Genomic DNA, 23,277 nt, shown 5'->3' on the forward strand with positions numbered 1-23,277 from the left:
TGTGACCATGGTCCAGGTAGTATTAGAAAAAAATGTGTTAAATAACACTATGCTTAAAGCAAACACCATGGAGCACCCAACAAAATTATATTTTTTCACCTAAGCAGAGTAAAAGCCTTGTACAGTATCTAGCTCTTATATAAACATCAGTTGCTAAGCTCAAGTGATATTTAAGAAAGAATCTGTCTGGGAACCTCATACATAAAGGGAAATTCTCATTAAATATTTCTCTGTTCATACCTTAATACTAAAGCTAACTATTTACAACATATAAAGAAAAAAGAAAAAATCAAGATCAAAAATATTTATGATAGCATCTGCCATGCATGCATCAGCAGTATAAAACTTTTTACCTCCAAGCAAAGAATTACCTTCAGGCACTATATGAAGCTACCACCTTCTTCAAGAGGAGAATAAATGCACACATTTGCTTTACTTGATTTTTGGCAACAGGGTAGCATGGCTGTTCAAAGCCAGAGAAGATCTGCAAAGAAAACATAGAGAACTCAACCACAGGTATTATTCAAATGTCAGTTTATGGTCAGCATTACATCTAACCCAGAAATCACTGTAAATCAATGCCAAAAAGAATAATTATGTGGTAATATATTTTTTTTAATTAACAATGCTTTCCAGTTACAAGTCTTCTCAAAACTGCTGCATACCTGAATATTTTTGTGCCTAAGTTCAGCTTAGTGATATTCATTCAGCAGTATTTACAAGGAGGTAAAGTTAGTGCACTAAAAAGAACTGCTCATCTTTCCATTAACTGAAACTATTTTTCAGAACTGGTGCAGAATGCTGAAATAATGATGCTAAGTCTAAGAAAGTCACAGAAAGTCATAAGAAAATGCAATCTATGAAAATACAGTGTAAAAAGGCACACGTATGCTACTGCTATTGAATGAACAGCCTTATCCTGCAGCTGATCCAACAGATTCCTTCCAGGAATCAGCATCACTTTCCTTGTAATCTTGTAAAAACACAGCAACTTTGTTTGTTAAGTCATTCACTTACTTTGAAAACATTTATGAGTTTATTTATTATTTTGTTGGGGTTTTTTTATTAAACTGAAGATGTTTCCATCATCAGCTACTTGTCGCTGCCATTCTTGCCAGGGGCTTCCCTTCCCAGAAATGCTGTTTAAGCAACTGAAGCTAAAACAACCAAAAGAAGCTGGATCAACAAAGGTGGTCTTTTTAGGCTACACTAGTTCATATTAACTGTTGTCAGGTAGAAGTGACAGAGGAGAAGGAGCCTTTGGCAAGGAAGGTGGTTGGTGACGAGCAGCTGGGCTCAGGACAGTCAGGTAATAGCACAACCAAACTTCAAACTGCAAACATGATTTCTGCCACGCTAATGCCCCAGCAAGCTTCCTGAGAAGACGATCAGGCACTATAAAGGGTGATAATCCATTACTAAAAATACATTTGCTGAAGCACGAAAACCATTAGAACGTGTAAATCATTTTATACAACTCATGCTACTAACAGTAAATTAAAAAATACTTTATCTGATACTTGAAAACTTTATGATAAACATAAAATTACACAACTATTACATGTATTTTATGTGCATGGAAAAGAGAGCACTTTGTTAGGCTATTTTAACTATCATCTTCCTCCTGTCCACTCCTTTTCCCCCTTTACTCTAAATGCACACTTGTCAGAAGTAAAGCTACAATAAAAGGAAAAGAAGAAATATATTTAAGTATTGCCACTGGAAAACAGTAACTGAAGTGTCTTTTCCCAGTTTAGCTATCAGCAGTGGTGGTACTTAAGAAAATAAATTAATGAATATGTTGTTTAGATCAAAGCAATGCACATTAACATGAATAACAAGAAACTACTAAAACACTTCTGCCATAAAGCAGGATCACAACACTATACACTATATTCTTGTAATTCCTTTGTAACCATCACAGTCCAAAAACTAATGTTGTTTCTTTCACCAAACATTTCAACAAACAATTCCAGGAGAACAGAACTAAACTCACACAAGCAGGACAAATTTGTATGGTCTCACTGCTAGGTTACTATTTAAAAAAAAAGTAGAATTCAACCACTTTCAAGGTTCCCACAAGTTTCAGTGGGTAATTCGAGGCACAAAGAAATCTGTGTGAAATAAGGCTTCAGAGAACATACACCTTTAACTTTAATCTCTCCTACAGATTCACTGGTGCCCAACACAGGCAGGCTGCAGACCTCCTTTCCACAGAAACTATGTCAAGTGCCTCTTTTCCAGCTGCTTGTTTTTACAACACTGGAAGAAACTGAATTGTGAGAGCTCTCCCTACTCTTGCATCTCTGGACAACATCTGGCTCAGTCTGGCCAGCACCATCCAAGTTGAGCTGAATGGAGAGATGCATGAAAAACAGTGCCAGTTGCCCATCTCTTCTTTCAAAGGTCAAGTTTTGGCAGACTATTACAAACAAGGTCTGCTATGTATGACAAATTAGCCTTTGAGGTTGTTCCCAATATTCAAGAATATTATGATTCAGCAGTAAAACAAAACATAAGCTTGGTATAAAGTTGGGACTATCACACTTCAACAGAATGAATTCATAAAGACATACATTTTCTTCTTCTTCTGTTTATACTATCCCAATAGGCCATTATGAGTATTTCAGGATTTTTTATCATGAGAGTGTCACAAGTTTCAAGCTTCTTAGTGTTTCGTTGCTGAAAACACTATAATTCACTTTAACAGAGGTTGAATGATTAGAAAATATGACAGTTCATGAAGACAGTGCTGCTAACAACATATTCAGAAAAACTGAAAGAAAATTACTAATCCACCTAGATTATTTGTTTGGACTGCAACTTGCAACATTAGATCCTTTATCAGATATTATAAATATAAACTAGATCCTTCAATTAATGGAAATTTTTTATGATCAACAGCCACGAATTATCAGTACACCATTACAAAAGCAGCTGGAAATTTGAAAAGGAAATTTATCTGCTGTCAGAGCAGACAGAAGATGCAAAATATGAATCTAAGAATGAGATGACAGAGATGTAAGTATAGAACAAAGTAGAAAACGCTTCCAGAATTATTTCAGAAAATGTCTATTTTTTTTTACATTAGCTAACAAAACACTACAATCAGCCATGAATACATTATACCAGTTGTAACATTTCCCTACCCTGCACTGTGTTTACCTTGCAATGCACTTACTATATCTGCTTAACTTCATGAATATATTGCAACCTTGTCCTATCCAATACAAACTCTTCAACAACCAAGTACTTTCAAAGTCTGTGTTGTTCCATACTTTCAGTGCATGTTGCTTAGAAGATTTGAAATATATCCTATTCAGTTCAGTACATGCTCATTGTAAACATCTGTAAAAGAAAATGAATGCTTACATACAATGTTTACAGGCTTTTCCTTTTTGTAATTACAGTATAGGCATCAGGGGTTTCACAACACTTCACAAACAATCCCATGGCTACATTAACCATCCACTTCTGCCATTAAATGCAGAATCCCTGCTCCATTATCCAATTCTGACTGATCCATTGTTTCACAGCACAACTCCTTCCAACTTCACAAACTTGAAATATGGCATTCAGGGAAATACAAAAAAACATCTATGCTGCTTGGGTTTAAAGGGGTGCTGTCAACTTCATTTTAAAGTTATTAAGTTTCCTCTATGATATCCTAGTATTTGAATTAATGCACATGTTTCTGACATCTCATTTCCCATGCCTCCTTTATAAAGTGGACTACAAACTAAACTTAGGCAAGGGATTAATATATTTTTTCTTTAACTCCCTGGCATTTAAACAGAACTATGCCACAGTCATAGTTTTCCTTTAAACCCAGTGATTTAAAATGCCACACATCAGCAGCATAAGGTACCTTGCTTTTTGAGCCTGGGGAAATCCTGCTTCACATCTGTCCAACAAATGACATTTATCAGTGTTTCATCTCCCAGGTCATAGAGGATCAAGGGGCCCACACTCTTCCCCCCCTACCTCTATCTCCACACATACTTTAACTCTGAAATTAGTCAGACTACTTAGCTTAACTACCCAAGCAAGGCAAGACTCTCACTGTTCACTCAGAAGCCTGCAATTCTAAATTGCTAACTATCAGACATCGACAAAGCTCTTCATGAACATCCTCTGTGTGCTTCTAAAAAAGGAAGTTTCTCTCCTCTTAGGGCAGACCAGCTGAGGCTACACTGCAGGTAACAGTGCCTCCAAGGAGTCGTAAATGTTACACCTGATTACAAGGGTCAGGGAACTCCCAGTAGAACACAGCAGAACTCCTGCCTGTCAAAAGGTCATTTCTTCCAAGGCAGAGACTGACAAGTCCATCATATGCTTGAAAAAAAAGTGATATTCCTCATTCACTGAATATCTTGTCTAGAGAATATCATCCCTCAAGGAGAATTTACCTTTATTACCTCTGAAGATGAAGAGCCAACTCTGGGGCATATTAACATATTGTTAAACTGTGCTTCATAACCATACAGCAAATCTTAAGGTTTGCATTTAAGATGGTGCAAGTCCTGTAATTTTACCTTTCTCTCCTTTTAAAGCAGGATTTCCTGCTTCACTTTGACTTATGGAACTCTGTAATTGACAAAAGTACAAGCCTAGTGCAGAATGTTCCTTCCAGTTTATCCTGTTTTCTTCTAAAAAATGGTCTTCCACCTCTACTATCTTTGTTTTTTCAGGTGCCTTTCTCAAAAAATTCTCTTGCTTCCACCTGTATATCTCACAGGCCAAGGATTTTATAGCACATAAATCCAATTATCAAAGGAAAATGAAGAGAGATTGAGCTGAATTTAACAAAACACCTTCCTTGAGATTAGTTGTAAGATCATCTCCAAAAACAGACTTCAAATAGTTGTCTTCAATACTGGAACCAATGCATCTAACTAGAAATATCTTAATTTTGCAGACAACTACTATTACTATCAGCAAGAAGAGACAGAATGACCTCATCATGAGGGCACACATTCTTTACTAATGGTTTTAGCAACAGAAATGACTTAGCTTCTAAAAGACAATGCAAAGACAACCGTTTCTGGACCAAATGTTGAAAGGAAACATGGTTTAAAAGGCACTTAAAGCTTAAAAAAAAAAACCAAACCAAAACAAAACCAAAACAAAAAAAACCAAAAACACAAAAAAACCACAAAAAACCCAAAACCAAAAACAAATTACTAAGTTATGTGATGCATAAATGCTAGGGCTCTTCCTGACCCACCTGCAGAAGATTATTTTGGAAGAGAGGGGAGTGAAATTAATTTAACCAGAAGACCACATCTAGTCACCAAGATACATGTTACTACAGGTGGAGATCCTATCTCCCATTACCACCTTATATCAAAGCCTATAAACCTCATGCTCAAGCCATACTGTAGTCTTAAAGAAAGGCTGTCAATCCCTGACATCTGTAAGGTGCCATCTGGAGCTCTATTTATACTCTGTTGAGATGTGCATCAGGCACAGAGGCAGCTACTTAATTACAGTATCTCCAACAGCCACTGTGCTGTTAGCAGCTCCCAAACTCAGCTGCTGGTCAGTAAAGCAAGTCTATTCCACTTGACATAAAACAAAGCTGCAATTCTGCAGAGTGAGGAAACATGCCTAAGCCCCTTCTTCCCCCAGATTCACTGAAGAGGAATTTCAAGACTCGGTAATTCAGTATACAGTAATTCATAATATAAGAGCTGTCCCGTCCCCCCCTCTCCCCCCCCCTTTAAAGTGAATCATTTTATACAATACCAACTTAATACTTAAGAGTTATATATGACCATTGCTCCTGCAACTTTGAATTAATAGAAATATTCCCTTTATCTAATATACCATAAGAACTACACATAGAAACTCCTCATTTGAAGTAGGTTCAGCAATACCTTCACAGATCTCAACACCACCAACAGTGGAACGAGATCAAAAGCAATCCCATCTGGGCAGGTAAGAAAACCCTGTGAATTAAAGACCAGCTTTGAAATTGGTGTAGCTCAAAACAATGCAGATTCTTGTAAGAAACAACTTACAAAGTGATTTCTAGGGAAATAGTTTCAAACATGTTTACGAGACAACAAGCACATTATTAAGTACTGTGTCATGAATCCCTAAGTATATTCCAGATCTGAGGGACAGCATCTAATTTGCATTGCTCTTTTCACTCATTTAAGGAGCTGCCAAAAGACTATATAATGAATCAGACCAAAGTTTTTCTCCTCCAACAAAAAAAAAAAAAAACTTTGTATTTTTCAAAACTCCACATCTCTTACCTGACACAGTCCAATCTCTGTTAACAGGTACAAGTCAGAAATCAAATCAAAGGCTTCTGACATTCTCATTGCTAGGAAACAACCCACAGCCTGTAAAAGAACACTTTTTCTTTCTTTTTTTTCTTTTAATTAATGGAAACAGTCTCTCCATAGCTGTCTGCAAGTCAGTCTTTGACAAAGTTAACTGAAGGATTTATCAGCTTTTTTCTTTTCCAATCTGCAATTATGCCATGTCAAAAACATTTGTAGACTACAAGTCTTTCCAATTACAGAGATTAACAAACTGACTTTGCAAGGAATCATGCTCTTGGGTGTGGGGAGCTTCAGGTAGTTTTATTTAAGTTACCGACTGACTCTGGATTGGTGGGAAAGTTCCCCCTGTAGGCATAATCTCTTTGAAAGCAATTACCATATAAAATCTTACAGTGTTTACAAACAATTCTGCAAGAAACACCCAACAAAAATTCCTTTATTTCTTACACAAAACTCAGACAAGTTGGCACCAATACTTCTACTAAGACTCTCCAGTTAACCTAGACTATAATCACATAAAACCTGGTAACAGCAAGAGCACCAGACTTGAGAATCCCTTTCCTCAGCCCATTCTTCTGCTTCTCTCCACTTTCAGTGGTGCTACTTTCCATATTTCTATGGAAATTTCTATGGATTACTTCACTGTAACTAGTTAGAAACAGCATACTTCCTCAGGTACTGGTAGCTCAAATTAGTTAAAATATTCCAGTTCACTACACAGTCCCACAAACTGTTACACTACAGCTAAGGCTGAAGAATATAGAGGATACTAAACATAAGCAGCAGCACCCATGAAGACAGGTGAGAATTTGCAGAAAGCATAATTCACATTCCTAACTGGTCATGACATAGTCAGTTATTAATAGATAACTTCTTATAAATGGTAAACTACTAAAAAAAAAAAAAAGGGGGCAATTACTACATAGGCAATTGAGAACAGTTTCTCAAAACTGTCTATGAGGCCACTTGTCCTTTCTCACCCCTCCAGACACACCATCATAATGCTACAAGTTTTATGTCTTTGGGTTTTTTCTCTTTCCTGTGGACAGTACAACTTAGCTTGGCCAGACCTACTTTAAAGGATTAAAGGACATAAAGTAAGACTGATTAAATGGCATTTATTGCAGAGGAATGAAAACACTACAGATTGAAATGAAAGTAAAAGACTGGCAATAATGAACTATAAGACAAGTTCTTTGTGATTCAGTCTGGTTGCCTTCATTAAAGTCACAGCTTCTTTCTTAATTGCTATTCATAAGCAATCACATTTAGAAACCCACCACAATCTTGGTGAACTGTTCTATGATTAGCAACTTCCAAAGTTGTTTCAAATTTTGTTATTCATATGGATGATGTTTATAGATTTAGCATTTGAACTTCCAGGATATAACGATGGAATTTCTCTAGTTTCTCATTTTTCAGTTCCTTATAATCAATTCGTATGTCACCTATAAATCTCCTACAGTTTTCAGTTACCCTTCTTTACCTTTCTGGGACAAATATCAAGTAGTTCAAAATAGCTATCAAAGTACAGTAATACTTCCCTTTATATATTCCCTTTATCTAATATACCATAAGAACAACACAACTTCACACACAAACAAAACAACCTACAAAAAAACCCCAACCCACAACTGTTGAGATATAACTGTACTCCTGACTTATTGAACCCTGGTCATGCTGTTTGCAGTCAACATGCATGTGAAATTGTTATTGTATTACATCTGCTTTTTGAAATGTATATTATTTCTAAGTCTTTCATATACATAAAGCTTACACATTACACCTCCTCTTTTCATTCAGAGGAAACTGAGAATCTTGGGTCATATCTTGATTTTTTTGTTTCAAGAAGTATGCACTGGGTTTAAATCAAGTAACATACAACACAAGTATTCGTAAAGAATACTTTTAATTACAGTAAGTCATCTTGAATTCACAAGTAGAATATGCATAATAGTATTAGCATATTATATTTTAGAAGAGAGCTGCTAGCCCAATTACACAATATATTCTTATATAACAATCCCCACTTCATCTAAATTTCATAAAAATACACATTCTGGAGGCTGGAAGGAAACTGAATGAACCAAAAGACCATTCTGTCAGTATAAACTGTCTACCCTAGTCTCAAGTACACTAAATAAGGGTCAAATATCCATACAATATTCACACTTCTGACATACCAGCACAGCTATTTGGCATCAACAAACCCAAAACAAAATCTGAGATGAACCACTGACATTTAGACTCCTGCAGTATCAGGAAACCACCACCATTCAAATGATTAGGAAAAAAAAAAAAAAAAGCTGCAGTTTTAGCTACAATATACATGACAGAAAAAAGTGTAATTTACAGAATGAAGCGTGAACATGTTTGACTATGGGGAAAAAAAAAAAAGTGGCAGATAAGTCTGTTACAAGAGAGCCTGAGCATTACATTAAAACAAAACGTGTGTAATTTGTGAGCAGCTATCTCAAATGTTCAGAGATCAGATCCCAGTAAAATGCCATTCCTACAAGAATTCATATTTTAGCTTGGCTAAGAGTGCTCTGATTTTGAATCGCTAATAGAAAAAAAACCTTTCCCTTTAATAAGTTCTCAGTGCTTTCTTTTCTAAAAGACACATTGCCTTCAATCTGTTCAACAGCATACTGACCTATCAAAGACACCTCCAAAAATAATAATGAAGATTGATGTTTTTATCACAGGTATTAGTTTTACATAGTATCTCCAAATAAAAATAACAGGCGATTGAAATACTGAACACACTATTTCTTCACAAGCAAAACTTTCATTATCTCCTGAAAAAAGCAAATAGTGTTTGAAATATAAATCACAGGAGGTAAAAAAATCTGAGCTATTTCATAACAAGAAAATAAAAGTTGCATAAAGTTCCAAAGTCAGAGACCCATTATCACATTCCTTAAGCGGAGCTGCTCTCAAATATTCGGATATCAATCTGCTTAATGGACCTATGGCATTACACAGCAAGACAGATGCAGGGCATTTGGTGCTCAACCAGCCAACAAAGCAGTTTTACATTTTACTGTCAACAACTTTTAACAGGCCAACACTACAGGTCAGAGAGAAATTCATGGAAGTCTTAAACAAGACTTTTCACATAGAAAGCAGGCTATCACATTCTACAATAGCTAATTTCCTACATGCACAAACTACTAGAGATTTATATATAGCACACTGCAATCATTTCACCTTGATGTGATAAAAGACAGCAGACCCAGCTGCAAAAATCTGTTTCCAAAAGGAAATGTAACATCTTGGGTACATATAAAAAGCAAGGCTAGGGGTAGCTGTAGCTTGAGTTTGTAGTTTTGAGTTCAGAACCCTACTCTGGAAACCTGGAAAGGAAAATGTGAACAAGAAAATTAAAATACACACCTGGAGATGGACAAAAGACAGCAAGAATTGTCTTAACACCCCAGGTGCTTCTCCTGACCAGCTCTATCTGAATCTCTGAATGACCACCTTGTGTCACCAAATTTGCTTTGGTATTTCTATTGACAATTGCCAACAATTTAGACATTATTTATATATTATTCCTTAGTTATGCTCAAATCCCATTAGAAAACACATAACCAAAGCATATCTACCTCCAACCCTGCTTAGAAATGAGGAGAGAAATAGCAAATACATGACTACATCTTCCAACCATTCTTTCAATTGGACTCTAGATTTAAATTGGATCTGCAATATGAATTACCTCATAAGTAGACAAGCTACTTTCACAATAACCCTAGAATCCACGTTATCTCACAACAATCATTATTAGAGATTTCTCTATTGCCACTGATCATGTTGTAGGTTTTTACAACAGAGAATTCATCTAAGGATCTTTGGATCTGTATACCTGACATTACTCTGACAAATCTACCACAAAATCAACAGTTTGTGATTCTAGCAAATTTATTAGTAATTTGCATTTTACTGGTACTTTTTTGCCTGATTGGTACCAATGTAATCAGGTCCTGCAGTATAATACAATATTATTATGTAAGTTGGCATCTTGTAATTAGGTGTCTGCTACTCAATAATACCGTTTATCAACTTTGCATCAGAATGCTAACTATTAGTAGGGTCCTTGAAAGTAGTAGAGTACTAAAAACTTTTTTTCCCCCCCCCCCCTCTTAGAAACTCTTCATGTAGTGTCATTGAGATGCAGACCAAAATCAGGAGCACAACTTTCTTGAGTAATATGTATATGCAGAGGACTCATGACTCCTTGGACACTGTCCAAATGACTCTAAAGTAGTATGTATGACAGCTGGATATGCACGCTAGAGTTTTTCATTTTTACCTGCTTCACTGTACCACAATATGCAAATGAATGCAACCTGTGCATTAAAAGTGTCAAGAACTGTACACCACTCTGAGCCAGTCTTACACAGAAACTAACTGCTAGCTTAAAAATAAATAAAGACTTCAGAGAACATTGATAACAACCCACCCTAAAGGATAACATAGAAAAAAAAAGCCTTTAAAATTATTCTACAGTAACTGTCGTTCTGTTATCAAAAGGAACAAATCAACATCTGGCACTCCTTCACCTTCCACCCCCCCCCCCCCCCCCCCACACACACACATATACCTACCTCCCTACTTAGGCAGAATAACAAACTCTAAGCACCATACAAATAGTTTAGAAACTTTATTTTCCACCTTAATTTTTGCAAGACTATGTAACTTCAGCTGTGTTCAGAAAACATGCAAAGGACAAAGAATGCTTTAAACAAGACGCCACAAAAGACCTCAAAATCACCCCTGCCCTCTTCTCCAGTCAGAATGCACGTCTGCTGCACATGCTTCTAATTATAAATATGGTAACATGACATGGGGAGAGAGCCAGCCCCTTTAATACGATCTCAGAGACCACTAACCCGAATCTCTGCTGAGCACAGGGCTAGACCAACACAACACAGAATAATAATGGTTTGCTTTTATACATGTATATCTACAAAAAAACCCACAGTTACTTGTACAAAGTGCACAATAATATCTTTCAAAGGGTAATGAGGTTTACCTGAAACTAATCCCCTATCGCAAAAGAACCTGTTTGTATTTCCAGTTCTGTAACTGGCACAGGTGAAGTCCCTTACCTCATATCATTCAGTAGGTTGTTTGTTGTTTGTTTTTTTAATATTCCCAACATAATAAAACCATTTCAAGTTCCAGATAGCCCTCAGAAAAAATACAAATAGATCCTCTGCATATTTTCATTTAAACTAAACTCAATTATGTTTAAATACATAATTTTGTTCCTGTTAATATTTGCTTCTTGGCACTAAAACTACTGTTAGAACACTAGGTAACAGTAAAATCTTTCCTTCACCTGTTTCATCTACTAAAACTTTCCCAACATTCTTAAAGTTTACAACTATGCCATAATAATGCAAAAGTTTTCCTTATTGTTATGAAGTAGTTATAGTGTCTAATATTCCTCTCAGCACTTCCCAGCTGGATGAACTTCAACTGTAAGAAACCATGTTTTTTCATCCTCATTATTCCTCCAGAACCATTAAGGTAACTTTTACCATGGAGTCAACCAAACAACTTCAGAAGTGTTAAGTTCTTCCACAGAACCAGTTGGGAACGACCTCTAATTCACGTTTATGCAAGGGGTAGAAAAAAATCCTTGACCTGCTCATTGCCTCCCATGAAGAAATAAAAGTGAAAGCTTTTAATACAAACGATGGGGAACGGCTCATAGGTAGAACATACTAAATTACTTCAGACAAAAAGCAAATGACACAATAAAAAAAAAAACAAAACCACAAGCTATAGCTTTAAGAATACTAAACTAACATTTCGGGTTTTATTCTGAGTATGTGACATTCAGCCATGACTTTTTTTTTTTTTTTTATCTCTAGATGAAGTTATGTGAAAAACAAGAGTGTTACAGAGAATTAATTCAATTTTCTCAGCATTCACGGTAGCTTTTCTACCTCTGGATCATTGCAAGCCAGAACTTTGAGGGCACTGTGAAGGAAACGCCAACAAGAATCACCAGAGCAGCCTGGCAGCGCTCACGAATGAGGTGACCAGAAACCCACGGGGACACTCAAAACACACACGTCCCCGGCAGCGGAAACAGCGAAAACAACCCAGGGAAAGGCAGAGAGCAACGTTTGTAAACACACAGCTTCTGCACGGCGCTCCTCCGGTCCCTGCCATCGGCCAGCACGGAGGCGCAGCCGGGCTGAGTCATTCCTTGTAGTAACTTCGCCGCCGATCCCTCACCCTGGCACCGGAGCCCAGGGCAAGGAAGGAGCCGCCCGGCGCTGTCCCACCACAACCACCGCCGCCGACAGCGTCCCTCGCCACCTCCCACCTTCCCCCCCCGGCTGCCTACGGGGTCACTCCGCTACCCCGGGACCGAAGCCAACAGTGGGATCCCCACATCCTCCCCGACACCCCACCCACCCCACCCACCTGCCCACTCCACGGGTGCAGCCCCGCTGCCAGAGCTGCGACCGCCGCCCCTTGCCAAGGCCGCCCTCCCGGTAAACTCGTCACGGCGGGCGAGGGTCCCCGCCTTCCCTCCGCTTACGGAGAGGGGGAGGACCAAGGCGAGGAGCGGGACGGCAGGGAGAACCCGCACCTCGGTGCCACTCACCCGCGGGTCCCGCGGCGGCTCCGCGCATCCCGCGGCGGCGCGCACCCTCCCTCCCCCTCCTTCACCCCCCCAACCCCAACACCCCCCGCGCGGCCGGGCCCGGCGGCTTCGCGGGGGCACGCACCACCTCAGCGGTCACCGCAGCCCGGCGGGGGCGGGGAAAGGCGGCGGTCTGGCTGGAGGGGAAGGAGCTGCGGGGCCGGCAGAGCGGGCTGGGGAGCGGGGCCCGCGGAGTCCTGGCGCAGCCGCCGCCGCCGATGTTTGTTATTGTCGTCAGCCGCTTCCGGCGCGGGTGCATGCCGGGAGAGGGCGGCCCGGAGGAGGAACCGCCGGCCGGAAGCGGCGGCGGCGGCGGCAGTCGTGGCCGTGGTTGTCGTCGTTGTCTTCGTGGTGGCGGTGCGGCCGTGGGGAGATGGAAGTGGCGCCGTCTCGCTCAACCCGGGAGCAACCGGAGACCATTGGGCGCTGGTCACCGGTGGCCGTTAAGTGGCTCAGCCCCTGTGGTGTCTGTTGCGAGACCTCCCTCGGTCGGGGCTACGGGGCCACCCAGACTTCAGCCCGACCTGGTGAGGAGGTTGACAGCTGCCCTCCTCCACCTTTAGCCTTAAAATTGACCGTGCCCCGGTAGGAGGGAGAGGCTGTGGGTGTGCTCAGCTCCCCTGGCTGGGCTCTCCCTGCAAGGGCCGCAGTCCCTTCGACAGGGAGCATAAGCTGGATAATTAGAGGGGTAGGAGCCGGTCTGGTAGTGGCACCCCAAGGAAATGCAAGTGAGCCTCGAACACATCAATTTTGGGTTTCTCGTACTGTAAGTTTCTTTAGGGGCTTAGACCACTGAACTTCCCTTTTTTGTGAGAATTAAGCCACATAAGTAAGAGCAGACTGGGGAGGGGTGTGATGAAGGGATTAGTTGGTGGGTTTAACGAAATTGGATCCATGGATGTCCTCCAGCAAAGATTCCTTGAGGACAGTGTACAGCTGGGTTGTACCTTCTCTGCTTACCATGGCCTCTCCTTTTTCCATAACACCACGGGCAGCAGGTTGTGAAATAGAAGAAATTCAAAGCATGATGTTGTGGCTATGAAGAATATGAAGATGAATGCAAAAGAGAGCACAAACATTTTGTTTTCAGGCTGCAGGACAGCTGTATTCAGTAGCATAGGGTCATTATAGGAAGCATTTTCTTCCCCTCATCTGAGTTTTCTCCTAGGCCTGTTTCAGCCCCACAGGCCTTCGTCTATTTTTGTTTTTCACTTGAATTTCACTGGCTTGTAAGTCTGCCTCTTACCACAAGCTGGACCATCCTTAACAGTTTTCACAGTAAACTCGATAGCTACATCAGCTGCTGCAATGAGTTCTCTGTCTGTCATGGTAAGAACAGCGATGAATCGTCACAGCCCGTCCAGACGGGTGATTAAAACGTCGCTGCCTTGGGCTTTTTTAAGCACGGCTTCACTATCCCCAGTTGCCACCTTGTGGCACCTGATAAACAAGCACTCTGATTTTGCAGCTTGCTGAGAGACATGTCCTAATGACCCACATTCTGAAAAATACCTTTGTCACTTCAGACTACGACAGTGAATGTAGGTGAGAAGACACGAGTACTCCTGTGAACAAGCATAACGTAACAGAAAATACAAGTTACTAACAAAGCAATTCAAGGCAGCTTTGTGTGTAATATAACACTGATCACGTCAAAGTGTTGTTTTAGTTCTACGGATGGCAGCTTAAACTTTTTGCACCTCAGAGTCTCCATAATTTCTTTGAATGTGTTGAAGGACTAATGTTTAAGTGTGGTGGGAATGGCATCCAGCTAGACCTTGACAAAACATAGTTCCATACATGCTACAAGCAGGGAAGCAAGCCAGGGGTGAAAAACATCTGTGAGGTTTAGCAAGCCTGAAGCATCACTGAGTATCATTAAACTTGGCTTGAGGACGTACTGAAAGAGATCCCTTATAGTTTGAGGAACAGAGATCAGCAAGGGAAGCAGCAGCAACTATTCAAACACTGGAGCTGCAGTGCCAGTTTTCTGACAAAGCACCTCTGCCACTCAGGCTCTCACCAACTGCATAAAATGAGGCTGCAGGCACTTGAGCACCCTTCAGATTTTTACAGCACGTGTGGCACAACTTGGTTTGAGAGGCAGCTCAAGACTGAAGCCGAAGCTGGGGAGTAAGCAAAGCGCTGCTAGCAGAGCAGGTCGGTCCTGTTTGTTTTTGTAACATTTCATTATGTTGCTTCCTCACAGTGATCCAGAGACACTTGATGCTAAGCAACAAATTATGGGGCTTTCTCATGAACCTGTTTGAACAAAAACCAAAAGTTTAGCATTACATCTAGTATTGCTAGCCTGAAAAAAACCCAGTTGTTTTATGAAGATTATTTTGCTTCATATATTAAAGCATTAAACCAAGTTTGCTAATAGTTCTTCAAATTTTCAAACTGCTGTACCAAATGTAGGTTATTATTCTTTCAACATACTGCTTAGGCTTCACCTGTATATTTTTCTTTTCATATTCTGTAAAGTAGACAGAAATTTGAAGTTTTTCACTGTGTGCTTGGGTGCTAAATTTGATATACCAAAGAATATGTTTGCATTTTAGCTACATGTCAGCTTTAGTCAGAGCAGCAGAAAGAATAGGCTGCTCTAGCAAGGGACTGCAAGCTGGGAGCCAAGGCTTGCAGCAAGATAGGCAAGGGCACTGTGATGGGTAAGGGGCTCAGTCCCACAGCACTGGAGTGAGGTCTGGTGACAAAAACCCATTTCAGTGAGTAGGGGACAAATCCAAGGTGAGAAAGCAGGTCTAGGGCAGAGCCAGCCCAGTGCATCTGCATCAGTGGGGTCACAGCTACAACCTAGCTTAAGAAAGGGACAAGACTAATGAATTACCATCTCTACTTACAGTCAGTTTAAAAATTGATTTATCTCTTGTGAGTTCTTTCCTCAAAATATTGTCACATTATATCCAATTTAACATCTGGATAGGGTAGTCCCTTCTGTCTTATCTGTTGTATTCATAACCTCTTTTGGCTTACTGCAATAACTCTGTGTCTTTTAATTTAAATATACACTTTTCAATAGATTTTTTATGGTAAACCGGATACTGTAAATGTGATTCCAATTGGAAAAAAAATTATACATAGAAAAAAATTGAAGCATTATTGATTAACTACTGCAAAATACGGTGGGGGTGGGTTTAGATTTCTTGAAGTCAAGAATGTTGTTTGGGAGAATGCTTTAGATAAAAAAAGCAGACCAAAAAAAAATTACTGATTTCATTAAATTCCAGTAGAGTTTTGGGAGGTGGGAGTTAGTCTGAGCACTCCACTTGCTTTCAAAAACAAATGGGACTAGGCACTAAAAAACCCCTATTTGATTTACAGTGGGAACTTATTTTAGTAACAAACAGAAGTATCATATCAATCTTTCTGTGCAATTGAAATCTGCCATACCAATAACAGACCAACACTGTCAGTAAATATTTAGTTCCTAATATACTTGAAAATCAACATCTTCCAATTTTCTTTAGCTCTACTTGCCTTAAATTGGCCCTTTATACTTCTACTTCCCTTACAGTTGCTATTTTCATCAACTTCCCTTCATAGAATCATAGAATCATAGAATAGGCTGGGTTGGAAGGGACCTCAGAGATCATCGAGTCCAACCCTTGATCAACTACCGCCACAGTCACTAGACTATGGCACTGAGTGCCATATCGAGTTGCTTTTTAAATGTCTCCAGGGACGAAGAGTCCACCACCTCCCCAGGCAGCCCGTTCCAATGTCTGATCACCCTTTCCATGAAATTCTTTCTAATATCCAATCTGAACTTCCCCCGGCACAATTTAAGACCGTGCCCTCTTGTCTTACTGAGAGTTGCCTGGGAAAAGAGACCAACCCCCACCTGGCTACACCCTCCTTTCAGGGAGTTGTAGAGAGCGATGAGGTCTCCCCTGGGCCTCCTCTTCTTCAGGCTGAACAGCCCCAGCTCCCTCAGCCTCTCCTCATAGGATCTGTGTTCAAGTCCCTTCACCATCTTGGTTGCCCTCCTTTGGACCTGTTCGAGGACCTCAATATCCTTCTTGAACTGAGGGGCCCAGAACTGAACACAGTACTCAAGGTGTGACCTTACCAGGGCTGAGTATAGGGGCAGAATCACCTCCTTGGACCTGCTGGTGACGCTGTTTCTGATACATGCCAGGATGCCATTGGCCTTCTTGGCCACCTGGGCACACTGCTGGCTCATGTTCAGCTTCCATTCAATCCAGACTCCCAGGTCCCTTTCTGCCTGGCTGCTCTCCAACCACTCTGTCCCCAGCCTGTAGCGCTGCATGGGGTTGTTGTGGCCATTTTTGTCTTCATTTTTGTCTTCTTTTTTTTTTTTTTTTTTTTAATATATATATGCAATGAAGAACACTGCATGTTCTTCCCTGCTAGAGCCCAAGTTTCTTTCCTCTCCATTGATGCTTTGTGGCCTCTTCTAACAAGCCTTCCTTTCGAATTTAACAATTTTCCTACAACTAAACAGCTTAGTCATTTTATAGTATGTTTTTAAAGCACAAAGTATATATTACTGTTCTGAAATAGAATATACAAAGTAAACACCAGTCTTCAACAGCACAAGTTCTCCTGGATGTTAGGGAGAGACATTTCAAGAACTTCTGTTATTTCATGTAGCCTGGCAGTCCATAGCAAACTCCAAGTACTGTTTCCTCTCTTGCTTCTTTTCCAGGGCTCTTCTTTTCCATAAGCTCTCTCTCAGTAATTTGTTTTTGAATGGTCAGTGACTCAGGAGCACACGATGCCCTTTTTGAAGGCACGCCACTCCCTCTGACCCCTTTATGGATCATTCCTAACCAGTGATTTTAACATCATGTGGCTCCTGAATAGGTTTCAGTAATTCTAACTACACAGGGTTTGAATTCATAAGTAATTTTTCTTGTTTATTTCCTGAACTCCTTGCAGGAAGGGGATAGTTACCTTCAATTTAACATCTAGGTCACAAGATCAGTTCTTTGTCCTGGCTAGAAATATGTAAAGGGCATTTAAACACCCTATAAAAGAGTCAAAATGGACATATGCTCATCAGTGGTTAAGAACTGAAGCTTGTCAAGGAAAAACAATCTGAATAATCCCCATGATAAACCCCTGCCACACATTTTGATTTGAGACCCCATTTGTGTATTGCAGCAAACAGACCTTCCCACACCACCACCTGTTCACAAAATGTGATGATACTGAACCTCAAAGGGCCGAACAAGTAATACAATGAAGACAACCTGGAACAACAGTAATGTTACATTTATCTAAAGGTATTGCTGTGTTTGCATTGCTGAATATTTAATGTTGCTGAGTATAGAGGTCTGATTTTTTACTATGTAGCAGCTTTGGCTTTTTATATTAAAGCACTTCTGTTCACATACACAGTCATAATTTTAAATGTTAAGTCTAATTCCTACTAACAATAAAATTAATTACATAAGCAATTATTTTTAGTTGAAGAAGTTATACCAGGAATGCATTTGGCCTAGATTGCTAGAAAACTGATTTATTTTTACTGTTACAGTTATAGCACAAGATAGACTGTCCCCATTTGCAAAATATCATTCTAACTGTCTAATGTTCTTTCTGTTCACAGATAACATACTCTGATCCTTTCATCAGTTGCCTCAGTCTCCCTCCTGGTTTGATAACCACAACGACAGAACCTATAAACCAAGGGGTGCAGACAGACCTGTGAGGCTTCAGCTCCTCCCTTAGCCTCAGCAATGAACTTTACCCCTCACTATAATCCCTTAAGGAAGAGTGTGGAAAGCCAGATGCAAATGGGAATATTGTTCTGGGAACAGGGATTTTGGGTGTCTCCAGCTAAAACCCTGGAGCTACAAGCCAGCCAACATCACAGCAGCCAGCTTGGAAATGTACCTCATCAGCACTCCACTGAGACACTCAGATGCTTCTAGACTGCCTACACTCCTTGTATAGTTAGATTTTAATATGTTTTTTTTTTAAAGGCTAGAAAAATAAGATTATATTTAATCCAAGTTACTCACTGAGACATTTGGGATTTTATACATTCTGTTAATGAGTACTAATTGCCTTTTTAAGTAAGCATAGAAGTTCCCCTTTCCTCACCAAGCTATCTGTCAACACAAACTGGAAATTCAAGATGTGGAAACTCTTCATTTAATCTTTTATTAATGATATTTAGATTACTAAAAGATTTAAACTAAATATGTAAAGCCCACTTTGAGTTTACATGAAGATGTATTGTTAAATGTCATCTACTAACATATTGAATTAACTTTTTGCTGTTTGCTCTAGTAACTTCTTTTTGTTTCCTTTATTTCTGAATGGAGTAGAACAAGACCATAAGTTTTTTTTCCAGCTCTCACAGTCTCAATTCAAAGAACTATTCATTGACCTCAATGAACTGCATAAACTCAGATCATGAACTGAGTAAACTGAAATGATTAGTCTTTGCATTCCCAGAAGGAACTTCTCCTATCTAACATCCCAAAGTACCTATTTACATTATTTTAAAAGATACTGTAGGAGTAGAATAATTTAAATGAGGTTTTAATTTCTTTTTTTTTTCTTTGTAAAGAAACTTGAGTATTGTGAGTGCACTTTCATTCATTACTCATTCTTAGGAGCTTTTTTATATTGATTGATGAGATCAGGCGTGGGTGCCTGTAGGAGATTCTTTCAGGGCTTTGCAGCTTTATAATTTGCTCTTCACTTCAGCTTTCCAAATCAGCAACTCAGATGACTGCTGGTTTGATTGCATCTTTTATGTTTCCCATGAATTCTAAAAGTGTATATAAATTTTACACATCAATGTAGACCAGGAATTATTTAAATTGATGATGATTGCGGCAGGATATTTTGGAGTTAGAATATCCAAAGCTCTTAAATTAATGTCTTTCTAAAATCCCTTTCTGAAGTGATTGTATTTAGTATATTTATACTACTGTGTAGTCACTGTTCCACCAGTTTTCATTGGTTTTTAAGGAAAAAATTTTAAGGCAAAATATTTCTGCTACAACCAGCTTTAGTTAATAGATCTTATTTAAAAGAACTTCTCCTGTGCTATATCACATAGCTGAATAATACAGTGTAAAATTACCTGTCTCATTCATGGCTTTTGATTATTGCTGGTGTGATTATACTGCAGTACTTGAAGGGCAACACTGGAGGTCGTTGCTGGTCTTTACATGTTGAATCAATGTGCTGGAGTGAATCTTGGAACTCAGAATTTAATGATAGAATTACTTTTTAGTATTATGAATAAAATTAATATTATTAATATTATTGACATGAATATATTATTGATATGAATATTATTAATGACTTATTTAATATTACACGGTGTGGAGTACATCTGAAATACAAATCTGCTCTTGATACATGTTTTCATAAGTTCACACTTCATTTTTTAGGGAAAAAAAAATTAGGAAATAGAGTAGGACAGCAATCCCAGAACAGACAAGTAAATATATACATTAAAAAAACCCCAGTGGTCTAGGAACCTGCGTGTCAGTCCTATGTGTTTTATTTCTTTTTCTCTAATTAGTTCTTAATTATTTTCTCAATCTCTTATTTAGAAAGGGTTAATTTGCTTATTGATCTTTTTTATGAAGGCCAATATTAGGAATTTCTACTGAACTCTAATGCAGAATATAGCATGTAGATTCCTTAGTAGGTTAGGGTTATCAGAAAGAAGGTTTGTCTTCATTATCTTTCTTTTACAGTTCAATAATGGCAAAGTTTTCCAAAAGTCCTTTATTATATTCAAAAAGGTATATCCCTGAATATTTCTAATGCTCCAGGAAAGAGCAAGTAGAAATTCAGAGGTACAATATAGGATTACATCAAATGTTTATGTATACCTAGATATTATGTTTAATTATGTATGCCTAGATATCTTCTTAGAGAGAAGTTCTTCAGTACGGGGTTGGTGAGGCTCTGGAACAGATTGCCCAGAGGAGCTGTGGATGCCTCCTCCTTGGAGCTGCTCAGGGCCAGATTGGATCAGCCTTTGAGCAGCCCGGCCCAGCTGAGAGGCATCCCTGCCCATGGCAGGGAGGTTGGACTCCAGGGTCCCTTCCAACCTAAGCCACTATTTGATACTGTGATTCCGTGGTATTTTACAAGATACATATACTTCAGAGTAACTATACAGAAATAAAACTTCAAATAGTCAAACTTTAGAAATTTCTGAGTAAGTTTTTAAACCAAGTTGGGGAAAAAATAGTATTTCATTCTTCTTTGTAATCACCAAACACTTGCAGAAAGTTTTTTGAACACTAGATGACAGTGGAAGATAGTAAATGGAATGAGGATTTTGAAGTAGAACATGATTAGAGAAACAGATTCAGTTAAGATTATGTTTTATGATCACTGGTAATGTTATTTCTGGAGTTAGGTATTTGCATGTACAAGGGAATATTATTGATCTTTCCAGTTCGGGTTAATTTTTTTTTTTTTTAATTTTAGTATTTAGAAGGTTAATGGCCTGATTTTCTTTCATTTTACAAAAGTTCTGTGTTGTTTAATTCAGAGATTGATGGGATTTCTTGTTGTCTGACACAGCTAAAAGCCCAACTTGCTCAACAGCACAATAATGGAATCACTATGCTAGAAGGACAGAGCCCATACTCCACTCTCATTTCGTGTTACACTTGAGAGAAGAGGTTGGTAACCAAAACAAGTATCTATATAGATATTAAACATTCTTTTTATTCCTCATTACCATATCTTGATAAGAACAGAGGTTTTTGCTTGTAGATATTTTTGAAAATCACAGCTTCTGATTAAAGTGAGCCTGTGCTTTGGCTCATGGTTATTGTATCTATGAATTCACATGGAGTGAAGTTCTGAAGTCTCAAAAATCATTCATCTGAATTATTCTTGCCTTAAGCTATTTCTCTTCCTGCTACCAACCAGTGCAATAATTGATGAAGAGAAGGACACTTTTCATGAGTATCTCAGGAAGGAGCAAAATGAAGTCTAAGTAGTTAAAAAATACAGCAGAGCCAACAAACTGGCAGCATATTATGTTTCAAAGGAAAAGGAGTAACAGGGCAGGTATAAAATAAATACGCTGTTCATAAGAAAAATGGAGAAGTTATATAAACATACAGGAATAGTCCCAGGACCCATTGTATTGCTGTGTTTTAGATGGGTGAGATATCCTACCACAAATTTAACTTTAAAATCCTTCTGGTGACTGGAGACAATATGTTTTGAGAGCACAGCCTTGGTTAACAATCTTTTTTACAAACACATGGTTGACACTGAGAAAGAAAACTTACTCCAGAGTAGGCTTGATCACAAAGACTTTTCCAGATCCAATATCAGAACACTTTCTCTAACAGGGAGATAACAGATTCAGTCTGTAGAGGGGGAACTAGAAATACTGTTTCTTGTCCTATTAAAAAGTGAAAGATTAGCACCTAAAATATACTCCCAACAATAGTGGGATTTTTATGACACGTGGTGCAGAAACAACAACAAACAGCAGAGTTGCCTTCAATTTCTTCATTGAGTCTAAATCAAGAACATCTGAATGCAAGCTTAGCATTTTTTTAACATACCACATGATTTAACTGGTTTCAGGATCGTAGTATATTGAGTAAAAAAGAACCATATGGATTGCTTCGATAGTACAAAGAGCTCTTAATATCTGACAGGAATTTCCTCCTGTAGCACAACAACTAAATCCAAAGTGATGAGTGAATTGCTTCATTACTGTCACATTCAGGTATGGTTATCAGTAAACTGATAAAAATGCTGATTTATAAATGCAGCTAGTAAAAAAATTAAAGAGAGAGCTGATAAAGTTTAATAGAATCATAGAATAGAATCATAGAATTGGCTGGGTTGGAAGGGACCTCAGAGATCATCAAGTCCAACCCTTGATCCACTACTGCTGCGGTTACCAGACCATGGCACTGAGTGCCACATCCAGTCTCTTTTTAAATATCTCCAGGGATGGAGAATCCACTACTTCCCTGGGCAGCCCATTCCAATGCCTGATCACTCTCTCCGTAAAGAAATTCTTTCTAATATCCAACCTAAACTTCCCCTGGCACAACTTGAGACCATGCCCTCTTGTCTTGTAGAAAGTCATCTGGGAAAAGAGACCAACCCCCACCTGGCTACAACCTCCTTTCAGGGAGTTGTAGAGAGTGATGGGGTCTCCTCTGAGCCTCCTCTTCTCCAGGCTGAACAGCCCAGCTCCCTCAGCCTCTCCTCAGAGGGTCTGTGCTCGAGTCCCTTCACCAGCCTGGTTGCCCTCCTTTGAACCCGCTCCAGGACCTCAATCTCCTTCCTGAACTGAGGGGC

General features: G+C 39.2%; 1 protein-coding gene across 6 annotated transcripts in view; it reads right to left on the minus strand.

Moving 5' to 3' along the window:
- The window catches only part of RB1CC1 (RB1 inducible coiled-coil 1), a 68,885-nt gene extending 55,679 nt beyond the window's left edge, over window positions 1-13,206 (minus strand). For 2 of the 6 annotated variants that reach the window (XM_030444397.1, XM_030444398.1), the window contains exons 1-2: window positions 13,052-13,148; window positions 372-484 (exon numbers count right to left, since the gene is read on the minus strand). The gene's annotated coding sequence lies outside the window, so the exon portion shown is untranslated. Of the gene's footprint in view, window positions 1-371; window positions 485-13,051 lie in introns of all 6 variants that reach the window. The other 4 variants (XM_030444396.1, XM_030444394.1, XM_030444395.1 and 1 more) reach the window with 4 other exon arrangements.
- Between the last annotated feature and the right edge of the window lie 10,071 nt (window positions 13,207-23,277).

Source organism: Calypte anna, chromosome 2, assembly GCF_003957555.1.
Source record: "Calypte anna isolate BGI_N300 chromosome 2, bCalAnn1_v1.p, whole genome shotgun sequence".
Lineage (NCBI taxonomy): Eukaryota > Metazoa > Chordata > Aves > Apodiformes > Trochilidae > Calypte > Calypte anna.